At 48.4% G+C, this 17,969-nt stretch overlaps 1 pseudogene; it reads right to left on the reverse strand.

Moving 5' to 3' along the window:
* Positions 1 to 382: 382 nt before the first annotated feature.
* On the reverse strand, positions 383 to 6,755 carry LOC136313573 (ferritin light chain pseudogene; annotated as a pseudogene).
* Positions 6,756 to 17,969: the final 11,214 nt, after the last annotated feature.

A 17,969-nucleotide genomic window follows, 5' to 3' on the forward strand; every position in this document is an offset into this window, starting at 1 on the left:
GAGGCGTGGTGGGGGCTGGGAGCAGACGCTGCCCCACCACAGTCAGCGTGGGGAGCAGCTCCCAAGCCCCCACAGAACATACAGGGCTCTGGCCACTGGACTCCCTGGGAGTATCTCCCCCCGGCTCATAGAGTGTCTCCAAACACTTCTGTGTATGCGAAACTACTCTGGAAAAGTACACCCATCTGCCTCCACCTGAAAACTGTAAGGATTTTAATAAATGATTAAACAGCGCTTTCTTGATGGTGTCCATCTGTGGCTCCCCGCGTGCAGCCCGTGAGTTTGCTTTGCTCTCCTTCTGCCTCACACTCGGAGTTGTCGCCAGCAGGACCACGATTCCTCTGTTAGCTAGGACCATGACAGCAGAGCCACAAGTTGTGGGCTAGCTCTGGGCTTGTGCTGGCCGCTTGCAGGGAGGGGGCCCAGAGCAGCACACGTAGCAGTGGGTGCCTGCGTGTGCCAGCCGTGCCAGGGGCTGTGGGGTGGGCAGAGGCCAGACACGGCCCTGTCAGTGCTCAGCGTGTGGAGGCTTTAGGACAGGGGTCCCAAACTTTTTACACAGGGGGGGCCAGTTCACTGTCCCTCAGACCATTGGAGGGCCAGACTATAAAAAAACTGAACAAATCCCTATGCACACTGCACATATCTTATTTTAAAGTAAGAAAACAAAATGGGAACAAATACAATATTTAAAATAAAGAACAAGTAAATTTAAATCAACAAGCTGATCAGTATTTCAATGGGAACTATGCTCCTGTCACTGACCACCAATGAAAGAGGTGCCCCTTCCGGAAGTGCAGCAGGGGCAGATAAATGGCCTCAGGGGGCCGCATGTGGCCCGCGGGCTGTAGTTTGGGGACCCCTGCTCTACAGAGGGGTTGCTTCTGGCTGGGGATCCAGGAGGGGAGAGACAGAGCCGGGAGCACGTGAGAGGGACCACGAAGGAGGAGGTGTTTCAACATCATCGTCTGTACTTCCCGGTTCTCGGTGTTTAGGAGTCTGGAGACCAGACCCTGGCACAGCTGTCCCCACCCCCGTTCCCACATGTGAGCTGAGGCCCCAGTACCTGGGATCACACAGAGCGCCTCTGATCCGGCCTCACCTTTCGAATAGTTGGACTTTTTCCCAGTCAGTTCTAACCCTCTGGTTGCCTGCGCCTGATCCACCCTGCCCTGCCCGTGGGGGTGAGGACCAGGATTCAGAGCCAGCCAGGGCTGAGGTGTAAGGGCCGGACATATTACACACACAGACCCCAAGTATATCTCCTACCCAGCCATCTCTAGTCCTGACATGCCCCTTGTTGAGTCATTTCTGACTTACCTACTCATTTCCTTTCACCCCAGAAATCCAAGACTCATCCATAAGCCCATGGGACTTTACCTCTAGAACAGGTCTGAAATTCTACTGCCAAACCATTTATTCCCTCTTTCAATCTGACAATGATGCTGTGAAGCCGGTGCCCAGAGTCCATAGCCAGGAAGGGGCGAGTCCCAGCCACCTCTCACGCCGGAAGTAGAAGCCATCCGCCTCTCTCCATCCACCTGCCACACCGTCAGCCTTTCCTTGGCTCTCACCAATAGCCCCTCACTCTAGTCTTGTCCCGCCAGGACGTTCCCCATAAAGCAGCCAGCAGGATCCTTCGAAAACATAATATAGGGCCAATCATATCTTCCTCTTGCTTAAAACCCGCCGGAGGCTCCCTAGTTCCCTCAGGATAGAGTCCAATCCCCTTCATATAACCCTTGAGGCGGCTTGGTAGGATCTGCCTACTGACAGGTGCAGGAGCTGACCTCCTCCCATGTCGCAGACAGTGCCAGTGCTGCACCCTCCTAGGTCTCGACTGCCTTGGTCCCCCTGTCCCCCCTGTGCCTTCACTCTCAACAGTTAACCATCAAGCACCGAGAGGAGTGTTAACCACCCTAGCGGGACGTTGCGGATAAAGGGCGATTATAAAAGAGCATGGCGCGTCTGCCACAAGCCTGTGAGCATCTTGAAAATGGGGACAGGGATCTTGGGTTCACTAAGTACAATGACAAACGTAAATACACGTGCCACTGACGCAGGAGTGCAGAAGGGAGATGTCCAGCCTGGGGTGTCAAGAGAAACCACCCGGAGGAGAAAAGCCTTCACGGCCGTCTAGAAGAACGAGCGATAAAGGCTGTTACCAGGCTGAAGGAGGAGCCCTTGTCCAGGCGGAAGACATCATAGAACAAAGTCCAGATAGTCAGACAGTGTCAAGATGCTCCCAGATGTTACAGCCCAAGCTGGGGAGGGGCGAGAGATGTACGCCCAGTGGTCTGATGCGGTTTTCATGGCAGGGTGTTCAGTCCTGTTTTACGGAGGAAGAGGGTGTCTGAGGCCCAGAGAGGTCACGTAACTGGCTCAAGGTCACAGATCAGAAGAGTCAGAGCCAACCAGGTCCTCAATATTCCTCACCCTGCAAGTGTGAAGCCCTGCATGGGTGACTGAGGGGACTCAGACAAGCCCTAAGCCTCACTCACTTCACTGGCCACATGGAGGGCGGGGAGAGGGGTGCAGTCAGTGACCTCAAAGCCAAGGTGGGAAGTTATACGGGGGAGAGATTCCCTGTGCTCATTAGTTAAGAGGATTTGAGCACCTCCTAAGTACGGTTTAGAGAAATAGAAGTCAGTGTACACGTTCATAAGTTATGCTTGAATCATACTAAGGGCCCAACACAGCCGCAAACGTAAGAACAAACTTGAACCTCAAACTTGGAGCTCTTCTCCTGCCTTGATCTAAGCCATTGTGTCTGGCCCTGCTGCCAAGCCCTGGAGTAGCTCTCCTTGCTTTTGTGGGTTAAAGTAACCCCATTCACATAACTTAACAGAGGATTATTGTTGATTTTTTGAATTATTAAAAAAGAGATTATCAGGACCACAGCAGTTGGAGCTGTTGGCTTAGTGGACACAGGCTGTCAACTAAAACTGGAGAGAGAATATTTCCCCAAGTGTAAGGGTGACATCAGTGTGGCGTTGACCACGAGGGATGTGGTGCAGCCTCCTTGAAAACACCCAGAAGTGCTTGAGCTGTTTCCATCTCCAGCTGTTCCTTGTGGGAGGCTGGAGAGGCGATTGCACATCACTTGGGACCAATGGCGGCTGCAGAACGCTGTGCTGATAGCCCTTGGAGTGGTTAAGACCAAACGCTGCCTCCCATCAGATACCTGTGATTCAGAGTGAAACAACAATCTCCGACTGAGAACCCAAAGAACACCTCGCTCAACCTCCTCATTCTAGAGGCGGGCAATGCAGGATTTGATAAGGAAGATGACTTGCTTCTAATCAAGAGCGAGTTCGTGGGATAGGCAGCAGTAGAAGCCAAATCCTAGGAACTTTGACTAATTCAGGTAAAATAGGTTTCCTTCTACAGAACATCTCAGAGTTTTCACTATATGCGTCATACATTTCTAGAGGAGATTTATAAGATGCAAAGTTTTCCAGACTTTTGTGTCTAGAGCAGTGATTTTTAACTTGTGTGCTGCCAGAATTTTTTTTTTTTTTTTGTATTTCTCTGAAGCTGGAAACGGGGAGAGACAGTCAGACAGACTCCCGCATGCGCCCGACTGGGATCCACCTGGCACGCCCCCCAGGGGGCGATGCTCTGCCCCTCCCGGGCGTCGCTCTGCCGCGACCAGAGCCACTCCACCGCCTGGGGCAGAGGCCAAGGAGCCATCCCCAGCGCCCGGGCCATCTTTTGCTCCAATGGAGCCTTGGCTGCGGGAGGGGAAGAGAGAGACAGAGAGGAAGGAGGGGGGGTGTGTGGAGAAGCAAATGGGCGCTTCTCCTATGTGCCCTGGCTGGGAATCGAACCCGGGTCCCCCGCACGCCAGGCCGATGCTCTACCGCTGAGCCAACCGGCCAGGGCCGCTGCCAGAATTTTTAAAACATGAAATACCTGACTATTTAGTCAGGGGCACTCACCTCTCTTCCCTTAGATTGTCAAATTTAAAAAAATGACAATATCCAACACAATAATAGCCACCAGTGTGAATAAATCACAGTTATACCTATTGACTCCGTGTGACAGTAGTCTTCCTTATAATGAGATCCACTGTGTTCACAGGCATGCATCTGATTACCAGATGTGCATATTTACTGTTTACACAAGTCTATATTATAAACATATAGATTTAAAAAATGTTTATTGATTTTAGAGAGAGAGATGGGGGGAGAGGCGGGGACACTGGTCTGTCCTCTGTGTGCCCTGACTGAGGAGTGAACCTGCTCTTTGGGACGATGTTCTAACCAAGCGAGCTCTCCGGCCAGGGCGAGTTTTTTCTTAAGTAAACACAATGCACAGAGTGAAAAGGTTTAATAAAGGTTAGGGTACATGGCCTTGAGTGGCTTGGCATTTTGTAAAGTTTCTATGTAGTTAAAAATAAATAAGTAACCACACAGGATGGGCTGATCAGCACAGGTCTACGTTCCCGAGGGCAGGAGAAACAGCTGCGGATGCTGGGGCTGTCTGGCCAGGAGCCCTCGGCCGTCCTAACCCCTCTTCTCTGACGAACAAAACTCATCTTTTTAAAAAAAAAATTTTTTTTTAATTTATTCATTTTAGAGGAGAGAGAGAGAGAGAGAGAGAGAGAAAGAGGGGAGGAACAGGAAGCATCAACTCCTATATGTGCCTTGACCAGGCAAGCCCAGGGTTTTGAATTGGTGACCTCAGCATTCCAGGTCGACACTTTATCCACTGCGCCACCACAGGTCAGGCCATTAAGATTTTATTTATTGATTTTTACAGAGAGTAGGGGGGTGGGAGCAAATGTATCAACTCATAGTTGCTTTGGTTTAGCTGTTCATTGCTTGCTTGTTGTATGTATGTGCCTTGACTGGGCAAGCCCAGGGTTTTGAACCAGCAATCTAAGTGTTCCAGGTCAACTCTCTATCCACTGCACCACCATGGGCCAGGCTGAGCAAAACTCATTTCAAATGTAATAAAGAATTTGACATCAAAACCCATTCTTCAGGTTAACAAACCCCATCATAAAATGTTGTAAAGAATTTAGCATCATTAGGAGAGGTGACTCAGGTGACCAAGGCAGTGTAGACTGTGATGATCACTTCCATTGTTTAGAACTTTATTCTTTTATGAATGCAACCTAAGGCCATATTGACTTGCCAATTATAATGGCCCTCTGGTCAGCAGTGGCATAAAAAAAAGACTCCTAGGTCAGAGTTACATAATTTCTTGCTTTAAACTAAAAAAAAAAAAAAATGCATCGTTTATTTTATTTTACATATTAACGTTTTTGAGATCAAGTGGGGCAGTTTTTCTATAACTTAAAATTTTTTTTTTCATGGCTGTGAACAGAAAAGGGCTACATAATAAACCTGACAAGCTATGTATGGGCCACATGGCAGGCCTGACAAGGTCAGTGACCAAAAGTAAGCACACAGGATGGCGTCATCACAGATTCCCAACCGGGACGGTCAGAGCACGTAGTCACGGCCCAGGTTTCTAGTTTCTTAAGCAAAGGTCAATGTTAACCTTGAGTGAGCCCTTAACAGCACAATTGCAGGCACGAGAGCAGAGAGACACAGAGCCCCTCACTGTTGTCTTGTTCCGGATACCATCTCTGTGTGCTGTAAATGTTAATCATGAACTATCCCGGACCCACCAATGTAAAAGAAGTATGGGTTTCTCCACTGGGCTTTTTATCGAATCCCAGAGACTTCTCTGCTTTGCTCTCTTCTGCCTCCTTAATCTACCACCAACGGATTTCCTGGAACCTTCTCGATGTTTTCCCCCCTGATTCTAAATGCATAAAAGGAATTGTGAGAAACTGCCATTCTCTGGAGCATTTTCTCAATCTGTTGAGATCTTGCTGCTTGGTGTGTTCCCAAAACTTTTCTGTAGCTTTGGATGTTCAACATGGTGATGAGGCATTTTAGGTGCTATTGTGATGACAGAAAACTGCATTTTATGCAATAGCTGTCAGAATTCCTTTTGAACAGAATTTCACATTTCATTCCATTTAATCATGATTTGTCTGTAGTAGGAAAATTTCTAAAAAAATTCTCTGTTAAATTCAACTGGATACTATTTTTAAAAGGAAAAACACAAATGACACTGATTTTTTATTTTTGCTGACAAAAGCTTTATTGTTCCCATTGGGTCCAATGCAAGGGAGAGGGCTCTGGCAGGGTTAAAAGGATGCTTAGTGGTTGCGGGGAGAGGCTCAGGCAGAAACCAGACAGCAGCGCGATGCAGAAGGGCCCCACAGGCTCCTGGTGCTGCGTGAGGGTGAGTTTTTTAAAGAGACACTCTCCCAGTGCAGCCTGAGGGGCCGGCCATTCTGCAGAGGTGAGTCAGGTGGTCGTCCATCTTTTTGATGAAGTTCACCTGTTCCCACAGGAAGTGGCTCTCCAGACAGTCACTGAGATGAGGGTATGTGCAGGCAGAACTCAGCGCATGCAGACCCAAAAGGGCCTGAGTCAGGCTCTTCACCAGGACCACGTGGTTTCCATGGCGTCCTGAGTTTCTGGTCCTGGAAGGCTTCTGCATGTCCTGGAAGTGGCCGCGGCTCCCATGCTGGTTTTGCATCTGTAAGAGACACAAGGCGCCCTTGAGACTCACTGAAGAAGTGGCCCAGCCCTTAGGCCCCACATTGTCACTGTAGAAGCAGAAGCCCAGACAGAGGTAGGTGCAGAAGGCCTGCAGATGCAAGGTGACCAGGCGGTTGACTGGGCCTCCACCTGCGTGGAATAATTTGGACGAATTTGGGAGCTCATGGTTACTCAGAAATATGGAGTTAACGCTCATAAAACGGTGTTGGCTGAACTAGGAGGCTGAGGATGTCCGAGGGGGTTCTAAAGGTGGTGACTGGAGAAGAGGGTGGAGGCTGGAAGAAGGGGCATCTGGGTCTGTTCCGTCCAAACACTGTTGAAGTAAGAGACAGATCCGTGGGGTTACTGAGGGCGCTACCGACAACTGACACTAAATTCTCTTCAGAGAACTGGATATTGTCCCCCTCCCCAATATTATAGGAAAAGCTATATATAATAAGGTAGGTAATAAGTACAGTACAGTGATAGCAGAAAGAAAGGATCTTTTCACAATGGAGAAGCGACTAAACCGCACTGCAAGTCAGTTACCTGAAGTGCATTAAGGGGACAAAGTTAAGTCACAGAGCCTGGCTCGGGAGCGCTGGGTGAGCACCGTATTTCATCTGTTTGTGGTTCCCTGACCTGCTGGCTACGCAGAGCACAACCCCCACTGGTGGTGACAGTAAGGGCGAATATATCCTGACCCCGAATCAGTTAATGTGCTGCGTCTCCAGCGACTTCTGTGCTCCTGGAACAGGTGCAGGATCGCTGTGAACTTTGAGATTTGGTGGTGCGAGGACTTTTTCAGCTTGGCCATTGCGTGTCTCTGCGCAAGCGTGTGTGCGTGCGTGTGTGTTTAAAATAGCCACACCTGTGCAGAAGTTAACAGGCTCTTCTAAGGGAATGAGGGCCGGAGCGTGTGTATCCCTGCGGAAAGCAATGCTCGTATCAGGGGCTGTTTTCTGAACCGTCTCCTCCCCTGCGACGGGGGTGGGTGGGAAGGGGCTCGGGCCCCTCTCTCGTTCCTTCAGCGCAGGGCAGTGCGGCAGAGCGGGGCGGGGCTGGAGCCGCCGCCGTGGGCAGAGGCTGCCATCTCGTGGTACACATGTCACAGTGCTCCGTGCAGGACGCCGCCCGCGCTGAGGCTCTTCTGCCGGGATCCTCAGCGGTCTCCATTCTGCTTCTGGAAGACCATTAGGCGATTTTACCAGAATGTCACTATAAAAAATTATAAATCGGAACAAAAATGATGTATTCCAGAATACAATGTATGTCATATTTATTTGAACTTAAAAATTTTTTATTTTTCAAAGACTATTTGAAAGCAGTTTTCAGTTCATAGCAAAACCGAGCAGAAGGTTCGGACGTTGTCCCTATACATGCTCCCTGTCCGCACACATCACAGCCTCCCCCATATCAATATCCCCCATCCACCGATGAATCTCCTTCAACATCTCTGTCCCGCAAAGTCCGTAGCTGACAGTAGGGTTCACGCTTGGTGTTGTACATTCTATGGGTTCGGACAAATTTATCAATCATTATGATAAACACAGAGCATGTGCTCTACTCTAAAAATCCTCTTCACCACACTCTCCCTCACATATTTATTTTTTTAGAAATTTTTATTTTTTAAAGATTTTATTTTTTGATTTTACAGAGAGAGGAGGGAAGGGAATAAGAAGTATCAACTCACAGTTGCTTCACTTTAGTTGTTTATTGCTTGCTTTTTGAATGTGGCTTGACCAGGCAAGCCCAGGGTTTTGAACCGGTGACCTCAACGTCCCAAGTCGACGCTTTATCCACTGTCCCACCACAGGTCAGGCCTCATATATTTATTTTTAACTTCATAGAAACTTGACAAAATACTAAGCTGCTTAAGGCCATGTGCCCAGTCCTTATTAAACTCTGGTACTCTGTTTTGCATTGGGTTTACTTAAGGGGGGAAAAAATCAGATTTTTATAATAATCGTGTATAAATACTGTTTCCTTTTTTTTTTTTTTTTTCTTTCACAGAGAGAGAGTCAGAGAGAGGGATAGACAGGGACAGACAGGAACGGAGAGATGAGAAGCATCAATCATTAGTTTTTTGTTGCACATTGCGACACCTTAGTTGTTCATTGATTGCTTTCTCATATGTGCCTTGACCGCGGGCCTTCAGCAGACCGAGTAACCCCTTGCTGGAGCCAGCGACCTTGGGTCCAAGCTGGTGAGCTTTCGCTCAAACCAGATGAGCCCGCGCTCAAGCTGGTGACCTCGGGGTCTTGAACCTGGGTCCTCGGCATCCCAGTCCAACACTCTATCCACTGCGCCACCACCTGGTCAGGCTGTTTCCATTTTTAAATGTAAAAATTCTAACACGGGCATATATGAATTGGAAAGGACATAAGATAAAATGAAAAGAATAAAAATATTGATATTTCCTCCTTATACTCTGTCTCCTTCTCCAAAGTAAGCCAATATCAATTGTTCCTTTTAGATTTCACCTTAATACACAGCATGTATATATGTAGGAAGTATGAATCTCAGTCCACAAAGATGTGAAACAGATATACCTTTATTTTCAACACAATCTTGTTTTCTATTTTAAGCCCATATCTTGACAGGTTCGTTGTCATGGTAAAAACCACCCCCAAGACTCACAGGGCATGTTATACTTTTGGGGTTTGCTGAGGGGTCCTTTGGTCCTTGGTCTTCCATTCTCCCTGGGCATCTCTGAGAAGTCTGTGTTTCTGATGCTTCAAGTGGTCCTCCACAACTTCCGAGGCGTGCTCGGGACATGGGACTCTGCCAACCCTGCCCATATATTCGCGTGTATCGATGTGTCACTGGGCCCGGGCTCGCTCAGGTCCTGCATCCGCTTGGGCATCACGGCTGGAGCGCAGGACTCCTCCTTCCTGCTGAATTCCTGTCCACTTATTCTACCCACTATTGGGAGAGAGGTGCTGGAGTCTTTAATTATAATTGGGGATTTCTATATTTTAATGAACCACACTTTGAGTAGCAACTATGTGGGTATCTCCTGCTCTTTACTTCCCTGGGAAGCTTTTTAAAAATTTTTTTAAATTTATTTTTATTTATTTTTGACAGAGACAGAATCAGATAGGGACAGATAGACAGGAACAGAGAGAGATGAGAAGCATCAATCATCAGTTTTTCGTTGTGACACCTTAGTTGTTCATTGATTGCTTTCTCACATGTGCCTTGACCGTGGGAACTTCAGCAGACCGAGTAACCCCTTGCTCGAGCAAGCAACCTTAAGTCCAAGCTGGTGAGCCTTGCTTAAACCAGATGAGCCCATGCTCAAGCTGGCAACCTCGGGGTCTCAAACATGGGTCCTCCGCATCTAAGTCCGATGCTCTATCCAGTGCCCCACTGCCTGGTCAGGCCCTGGAAAGCTTTTGCTGACCTCCCCGCTCACTCCCAGAATGAGGTGCTTCCGGAGCACATTCTGATTTTCCTGGAGAAGCACTTGAGCATGAACCACAGTGTTTAATTGCCTGCTAGTTTTTCTGTCACCTCCACTAGATCATATGTCCTAGACAACAGTAAGTGGGCTTCGTTACATTCACATAGGAAAGACTTGATAAATATTTGATGATATGAGGAAGATATTTGAGGCTCAGTAAGTGGACATCTGGCATAATTAAAATCTGGAACAAAAACTCAGTGAGTTCAGGAAATGGCAGCAAGGAGGGGCTGTGAGAATATAAGGACCGTGGGAATGAGCAGAAATGACTGCGGAGGGCATGATTTTTAACACGAAGAAAAGTAGAGCGAAAGCTGGTGAGAAGGTCTGGCACTGGGTTTTATAAGCCTCGACTCAAATTTGGAGAGTCAGAGTCTTTTTTCTTTGTTTGTTTGTTTTTGTTTTGTATTTTTCTGAAGTGAGAAGTGGGGAGGCGGAGAGACAGACTTGCGCAGGCGCCCGACAGGTATCCCCCCCCGCGTGCCCACTAGGGGGCGATGTTCTGCCCATCTGGGACATTGCTCCGTTGCAACTTGGTTTTTTTGTTTGTTTCTATTTTTACCCCATTTCAAAGGATCTGTGTAAAATGTTGACCAACAGATGGGATTTGTGCCTCAACTGAGAGCTCATGGGTATGCCAAGGGATTACAGAGATGATGAGGGTTTACACTGAGCCTTGCGGCCAGGTCAAGTGAATGAAGATTTTCACTTTGTCCACCATAACCAGAAATAGGAACAGTCATGAGAAAGTAAGGCCTCCTGGTGGGGACAGAGAGATTGTTATCAGAACCGCTGGTGCCCAGGGAGAGGTTGAGAACACAGGCAAGATTCTAGACAGAAAACAGATGCAAAAACGAAGAGGGCGATGGTTCAAGATGAAGCTTGAGAAAGAGAGAAACCTGCCGGAGATGACTTATGATGTGGAGCTGGGCCGTCCGCCTCAAAGGGACAGAGCTAGGCTCTGCTAGACCAGGTCTCATTTGGTATCAAGCTGCAGTGGTGACAGAAGGAGACTCCCTCCGTTCCTACAGAGCCAACCTCCCAGAGCCAAGACAGATGGTGAGCAGCAGTCCCTGGAGGGATGGGTAGGAAAACGTCAACCCCATGGAACACTCTGTCTTCCACTGTTTCCCTCCGCAGTCTCAACTTGATGGGTAACTCCCCACTCCAAGCTTCCCACTCCCCTTCCTCTGGCTGCCAGGGTGGTCTCTGTCTCAGAAGCTGGTAGGCAGGCAGGCTGTTTGGGGAACAAAGATGTTGAGCAGAGTTTTTAAAGAAGGGGCCCCCTCCTTTATGTTGTCCTGTTTTCCTTTTTTGGACTTCAGTTCTGCATGTACAGTGTCCTCCTAAAGAAATAGGAAAGAATTCACTCGGTAGCTTTGTGGGCAAACATTCCGCCTTAGCCACCCACAACCTCACTTTGCTGGTGGACTGATATATGAATTTGTTCAGATTTCTGTCTGTCTGGGAGCTGGCAATCCAGATGGAAATTTGGTGTGGTCCTTGTCCTTAAGGAGCTCATGTTCTAGTAGAAGAGAAAATAAATGGATTTTTTTTTTAGTTATCTGTATAATACTTTATGATTTTTCATAAAGCCGTGGGCTGGCTGTGGGGTTGCTGGGGCTCAGTGTGATGATTACTTGTCTCTCTGGGGTGGGGCATCTCATGCAGATGCCGTCGGCTGGGGTTTAGTCTCTCTGGGGTGGGGTGTCTCATGCAGATGCCCTCGGCTGGGGTTTAGTCTCTCTGGGGTGGGGTGTCTCATGCAGATGCTGTCGGCTGGGGTTTAGTCTCTCTGGGGTGGGGTGTCTCATGCAGATGCCCTCGGCTGGGGTTTAGTCTCTCTGGGGTGGGGCATCTCATGCAGATGCCCTCGGCTGGGGTTTAGTCTCTCTGGGGTGGGGTGTCTCATGCAGATGCCGTCGGCTGGGGTTTAGTCTCTCTGGGGTGGGGTGTCTCATGCAGATGCCGTCGGCTGGGGTTTAGTCTCTCTGGGGTGGGGTGTCTCATGCAGATGCTGTCGGCTGGGGTTTAGTCTCTCTGGGGTGGGGTGTCTCATGCAGATGCTGTCGGCTGGGGTTTAGTCTCTCTGGGGTGGGGTGTCTCATGCAGATGCTATCGGCTGGGGTTTCGGCTGGCTTTTCTCATGGGTCTGGAGCCTCAGTGTTCCTCTGTGTGGCTTTTTTCTTTCCTGGTGGTGTCTCATCCTTCAGTTGTCTGGTCTGACTTCCTTTACAGCAAGGTGACTGGCTTTGCTGGAAGGTGGATGCTCCAGTCTTCTTCTTCTTCTTCCTTCTTCCTTCTTTCTTCTTCTTTCTCCTCCTCCTCCTCCTCCTCCTCTTCCTTCTCCTTCTCCTCCTCCTTCCTTCTGTCTTCCTTCTTCTTCCTTCTTTCTTCTTCTTCTTCTTCTTCTTCTTCTTCTTCTTCTTCTTCTTCTTCTTCTTCTTCTTCTTCTTCCTTCTTCTTCCTCCTCCTCCTCCTTCTTCTTCTCCTTCTTCCTCCTCTTCTTCTTCTTCTTCTTCTTCTTCTTCTTCTTCTTCTTCTTCTTCTTCTTCTTCTTTCTTCTTCTTCTTTCTTCTTCTTCTTCTTCTTCTTCTTCTTCTTCTTCTTCTTCTTCTTCTTCTTCTTTCTTCTTTTGAGAGATACAGAGAGAGAGACACAGAGAGGGACAGATAGGGTCAGACAGGAATGGGAGAGATGAGAACCATTAATTCTTCGTTGTGGCACCTTAGTTGTTCATTGATTGCTTTCTCATATGTGCCTTGACCGGGGGGCTACAGTAGACCAAGTGACCCCTTGCTCAAGTCAGAGACCTTGGGCTCAAGCTGGTGAGCCTTGCTCAAACCAGATGAGCCCGTGCTTAAGATGCGTGACCTTGGGGTTTCAAACCTGGGTCCTCTGCATCCCATTCCGACGCTCTATCCACTGCGCTGCCACCTGGTCAGGCTTCTTTTTTTTTTTTTTTTTTTTTTTTTTACAGAGACAGAGAGGGAGTCAGAGGGACAGATAGGGACAGACAGGCAGGAAGGGAGAGAAATGAAAAGCATCAGTTCTCTGTTGTGGCTCCTTAATCGTTCATTGATTGCTTTCTCATATGTGCCTTGACCGGGAGGCTCCGCAGAGTGAGTGATCCCCTACTCAAGGCAGTGACCCTGTACTCAGGTGAGCCTGTGCTCAAGCTGGATGAGCCCGCACTCAAGCTGGTGACCTCGGGGTTTCAAACCTCAGTTCTTCGTGTCCCAGTCTGATGCTCTATCCACTGTACTTCTGCCTGGTCAGGCCTGCCAGGCAAGGAAAGGACCAGAGATGGCATCATTTCTGCTACAGTTTATTGATCAAGAGAATCACAGTGCCAGCTCTGAGCAAAGAGGAGAAGTAATTGATTTAATGGATGAAGTAGTACACACTTGCAGAGAAAGGAGGAATGGATGGCAACCCTTTGTGGAGAGTATCTTCTGCAGATAAAAATAAATAAGGACCACAGTTAAAATCCAGTGAGCCCTTATAGGTCAGGCAGCAGGCTAAGTGCCTGACACATTTCAGAACTGCTTATACTATTGCTCAACTCATAAAAGTAGGGATCATTTTTATCCCCACTTCACAACCAAGCAAATGGAGGCTGGTGGTGTTTAAATAAATAGCCCCAGATCAAAGATCTAATAAATGGCCGAGTCAGGATTCAGACTCCTCAGAGACTGATTTGTTGTTGCTCTGTAAGAGGAAGACGGATGGGACGGTGAAGGATTCAGGCTCTGGAGTCATCACTTTGGAACAAATGCCACGAGAGAAGGCAGCGGGGCAGGAGGTGGGAAGAGCCGCGAGCTGATGACAGTTCCTCTGCAGAGGCCAGCACACATACGGTGCTGACTTTGCTAAGAGTGCTGAGAGGTCCAGACTAGAAGGTTCTGTAATGTTGCTATGATTAAGGACTTTCATTCTGATTAGAATTACACACTGGCAAATGAGCGGGAACCATCAGAACTCAAGTAGCTGTTCAACAGAACGAACGCAGTCGTTTCTGAAGTGGGCTGTTAACTTATTACTAGCTCTCTCTCTCTCTTTTTAATTTTTTTGTATTTTTCTGAAGTTGGAAAAGGGGAGGCAGTCAGACAGACTCCCGCATGCGCCTGACCGGGATCCACCCAGCACACTCACCAGGGGGCGATGCTCTGCCCATCTGGGGCATCGCCATGTTGCAACCAGAGCCACTCTAGCGCCTGAGGCAGAGGCCACAGAGCCATCCTCAGTGCCCGGGCCAACTTTGCTCCAATGGAGCCTTAGCTGTGGGAGTGGAAGAGAGAGACAGAGAGGAAGGAGAGGGGGAGGGGTGGAGAAGCAGATGGGCACTTCTCCTGTGTGCCCTGGCTGGGAATCGAACCTGGGACTCCTGCATGCCAGGTTGACGCTCTACCACTGAGCCAACCGGCCAGGGCCTATTACTAGCTCTCTTATTGTTCATTTGCTTCAGCCCAGGGTATGAGATTTTGGGGCCCTGGGAATGGCAGGCGGGATTTGAATATTTAATGTGGAGCGCTTCCCACCCCTCCGCCTCATTGCCGACACCCACTCCCATCATTCATCGGAAGGTTGGTAGCCCCTCAAGGAGGAGTGGGAGATTGCATGGAGTCTTTTCACATGTGCTTTGTCAAAGCCCTGGTTATTTGTCTACACTGTCTCTACATGGTCCCGTGCTGGCTGGAAAGGACCCATGTAGGAGCTGGTTCTCAGGAGCCCGTACAACTCACTAAGGACTTCCCAGATGCACCTGTTCTTACCTGTGTCCGTGTGCTAAAACAATATCGCTACTACATATCACAAAATTTACAACAGCCACAGTTTTCAACCTATCTTTCAATGGGATTGGGCAAGTTATACTTATTATTTTCAATCCTCACAATAATCCTCTTTTACAGATGAGAAAGTAGATGTCTCAGTTCCAAAGCTCTAACCCCTGGTTCCGACATCAAAGTTGATGCTTTGTCTTCTGTGATGGGCATTGCAATGGCTGTTTTCTATCCCACATGGTAGAGAATAGGTCTTTGAGTACAAGCTCTCCTTATTTCCATGCCATCTTCTGGTTACTTCCATCAACGTGGGTACCTGGGTCTATATAGTTCCCAGTGCTGTATGTCTTCCCTACCCTCGTGGTGTGGCCAGGCTGGGTTACTCATGGGAGCGATTCAGGAATGAGCGTCCGGAAATGGGGCCAGACACCGACGAGACCAAACCACAGAGCATGTGGATTAACTTTGGCTCATCTTCCCCTCTGAAGCTAGGCTGGCCTCTGCCCATTGGGGGCGAACATTTTGAAGGGAGTCAGTAGTTACCAGGCATAGCTTAAGGTAACAGGTAGTATTGTTCAGAAGACGAATCTGTTGCGTGTGCAGGGGATATGGCCGGCCAAGCAGGCAGCTTAGTGTAAGAGAAAGAACAGAGACTCACAGTCAAATAGATGCTGATTTGAATTTTTTTTTGTATTTTTCCAAAGCTGGAAAAGGGGAGCCAGTCAGACAGACGCCTGCATGCGCCCGACCGGGATCTACCCAGCATGCCCATCAGGGGGCGATGCTCTGCCCATCCAGGGCGTACCGGAATCAGAGCCATTCTAGCGCCTGAGGCAGAGGCCACAGAGCTATCCTCAGCGCCCGGGTAAACTTTTCTCCAGTGGAGCCTTGGCTGCGGGAGGGGAAGAGAGAGACAGAGAGGAAGGAGAGGGGGAGGGGTGGAGAAGCAGATGGGCGCTTCTCCTGTGTGCCCTGGCTGGGAATGGAACCCAGGACTCCTGCACACCAGGGTGATGCTCTACCACTGAGCCAACAGGCCAGGGCTGCTGATTTGAATTTTGTCTCCACGACCAACCTTGTGACTTTGAGCAGTTCTCTTGATCATTCTGAGCCTCTCTTTCTTTGTGTCTGGAATATACCCGCCTCATCGGCTTGTTCCAACCAAATTATAACCACTAGTTGCCCGGGCTGCCTCCTCCTCAGGCACTATGATAACTACTTCATGTACTCTCTTTGTGTTTATGCTTTTATCAATGTCTGAACACTCACAGATGTTTACTTTGGATATTGGACCATCAATTTCTATTATGTTTTCCTCTACTCTATCTCCTCCACTCCCCATTTTGATGGTTATTGAAGTTGTTTTTGAGCATACCGGCCTATCCCCGCTCTACTCAGCACATGGAAGACACGTTGGGTGGCCATTGTGGAATTCTAAGAAGCAAGAGGGATGCTCCCGGGTGCAATTGTGGAGCAAAAGGAAAGAATCCCAGCAGAAGGCAAAATGCTGAGCAGTGTTCCCGCAGCTGCCAGTAGCTGCCCTTCTCTCTGGGAGAACTCCCTGAAGCTCTGAGCCCTCCAGGGTCCCACCTCACAGCTGCCATGCACTGCATTTAACAAGGACTGCTATCCCTTTGCCAATCTCCTGCTGCCTTATTTGTCTCTCGGGTTTGGGCTTTATCAAATGTTACCTCATATTAGAATTATTTTCTAAGAATCCTATCACTGCTTTCGTACGCCGAAGTCATTATCTATTCCACAACACCTAGTTCAGAGGAGGTGCTTAGTTTTTTTCCCCCTGTTGTTTCTTTTGATCAACAGGAGGAAATCACTGTGTTGACGAACCCCACAATATCTTATGAGGTTGTTATACAAACAGGTTCAGTTAAAGAAATACTTGAGTGTCCGTGTAAAGCTAGAATATGGGTATCCACAGAGAAATAAACATAGTCCCTGTCTGAGAGATTCCCATAGTTTGATGTGCAAAATCATCACACAGTGAGAACATCTCATAGTGGAGCACTGGATGTTATGTTAGAAGAGAACCCTGACCAGGCGGTGGCGCAGTGGATAAAGCGTCGGACTAGGACCCAGAGGACCCAGGTTTGAAACCCCGAGGTTGTTGGCTTCGGCACAGGCTCAGCAGTTTGAGCACAGGATTGTTGGCTTGAGTGTGAGATTATAGACATGACCCCATGGTCGCTGGCTTGAGTCCAAGGTCACTGACTTGAGCAAGGGGTCACTGGATCAACTGGAGCCCCCCGGTCAAGGCACATATGAGAAAGCAATCAGTGAAGTACTAAGGTGCTGCAACGAAGACTTGATGCTTCTCATCTTTCTCCTGTCCTGTCTGTGCCTATCTGTCCCTTTCTCTGACTCTGTCTCTGTAGCAAAAGAAAAAAAAAAAAAAGTAAAAGGAGAAGAGGAGCGATGCTAGCTGGGGACTCAGGGGAAGCTTCTGGCCATGGCTCCTGTGATGAACCTGAATGAATGAATGAATAAAAGCCATCCATGGGGAAAAAAGAGGAGTGGCCCATTCCTGGCAAAGAAAACAGCATAAGTAAAGCCAGGAGGTGTGGAACAACAGGTATGTGGGCAATTTAGTGTTTCACCAGAGTTTGTGGGAAGCGGGTTGGAATTATCACACCGTCGAGTACAAAGTAAACTATTTTGAAGATGAGGGAAAGGGAGTCTATAGGGACCGAATCGGAACTGGTAACAAACTCGCTATCATGCTGAGATGAAGACGGTATCTATAAATAATGCGGTGTGGTTAAAGTTGCCTTCAGGTAGTGACTGGACGATGAATTTACAGTGTGCACTACTACAAGCGGGGGGAGGATTGAGAGGGTAACGGAAATAGTCCAAGGAAGAGAAATTAAGGGCTGAGGAGAGGCCAGAGAACAGGAGGAGGAAGGTACTTGTACTATTACTGCTGACTGAAGCAACATTGAAATAACCCTTGCTACAGTACAGGTTCTGCCGAAAGGATTTTACGTGTATTATTTCATTAAATTGTCACAGTGGTTTTTGGTGTCAGATTTGGGACCAGATCTGCCACTTATTTTTTGTGTTATTGTTGTTAAGTTACTAAAACTCTCTAGCCTTGGTTTTCTCGTCTGTCACATACGTCCCTCCTGGCTGGCTGCC

This window comes from Saccopteryx bilineata, chromosome 9 (genome assembly GCF_036850765.1).
Source record: "Saccopteryx bilineata isolate mSacBil1 chromosome 9, mSacBil1_pri_phased_curated, whole genome shotgun sequence".
Lineage (NCBI taxonomy): Eukaryota > Metazoa > Chordata > Mammalia > Chiroptera > Emballonuridae > Saccopteryx > Saccopteryx bilineata.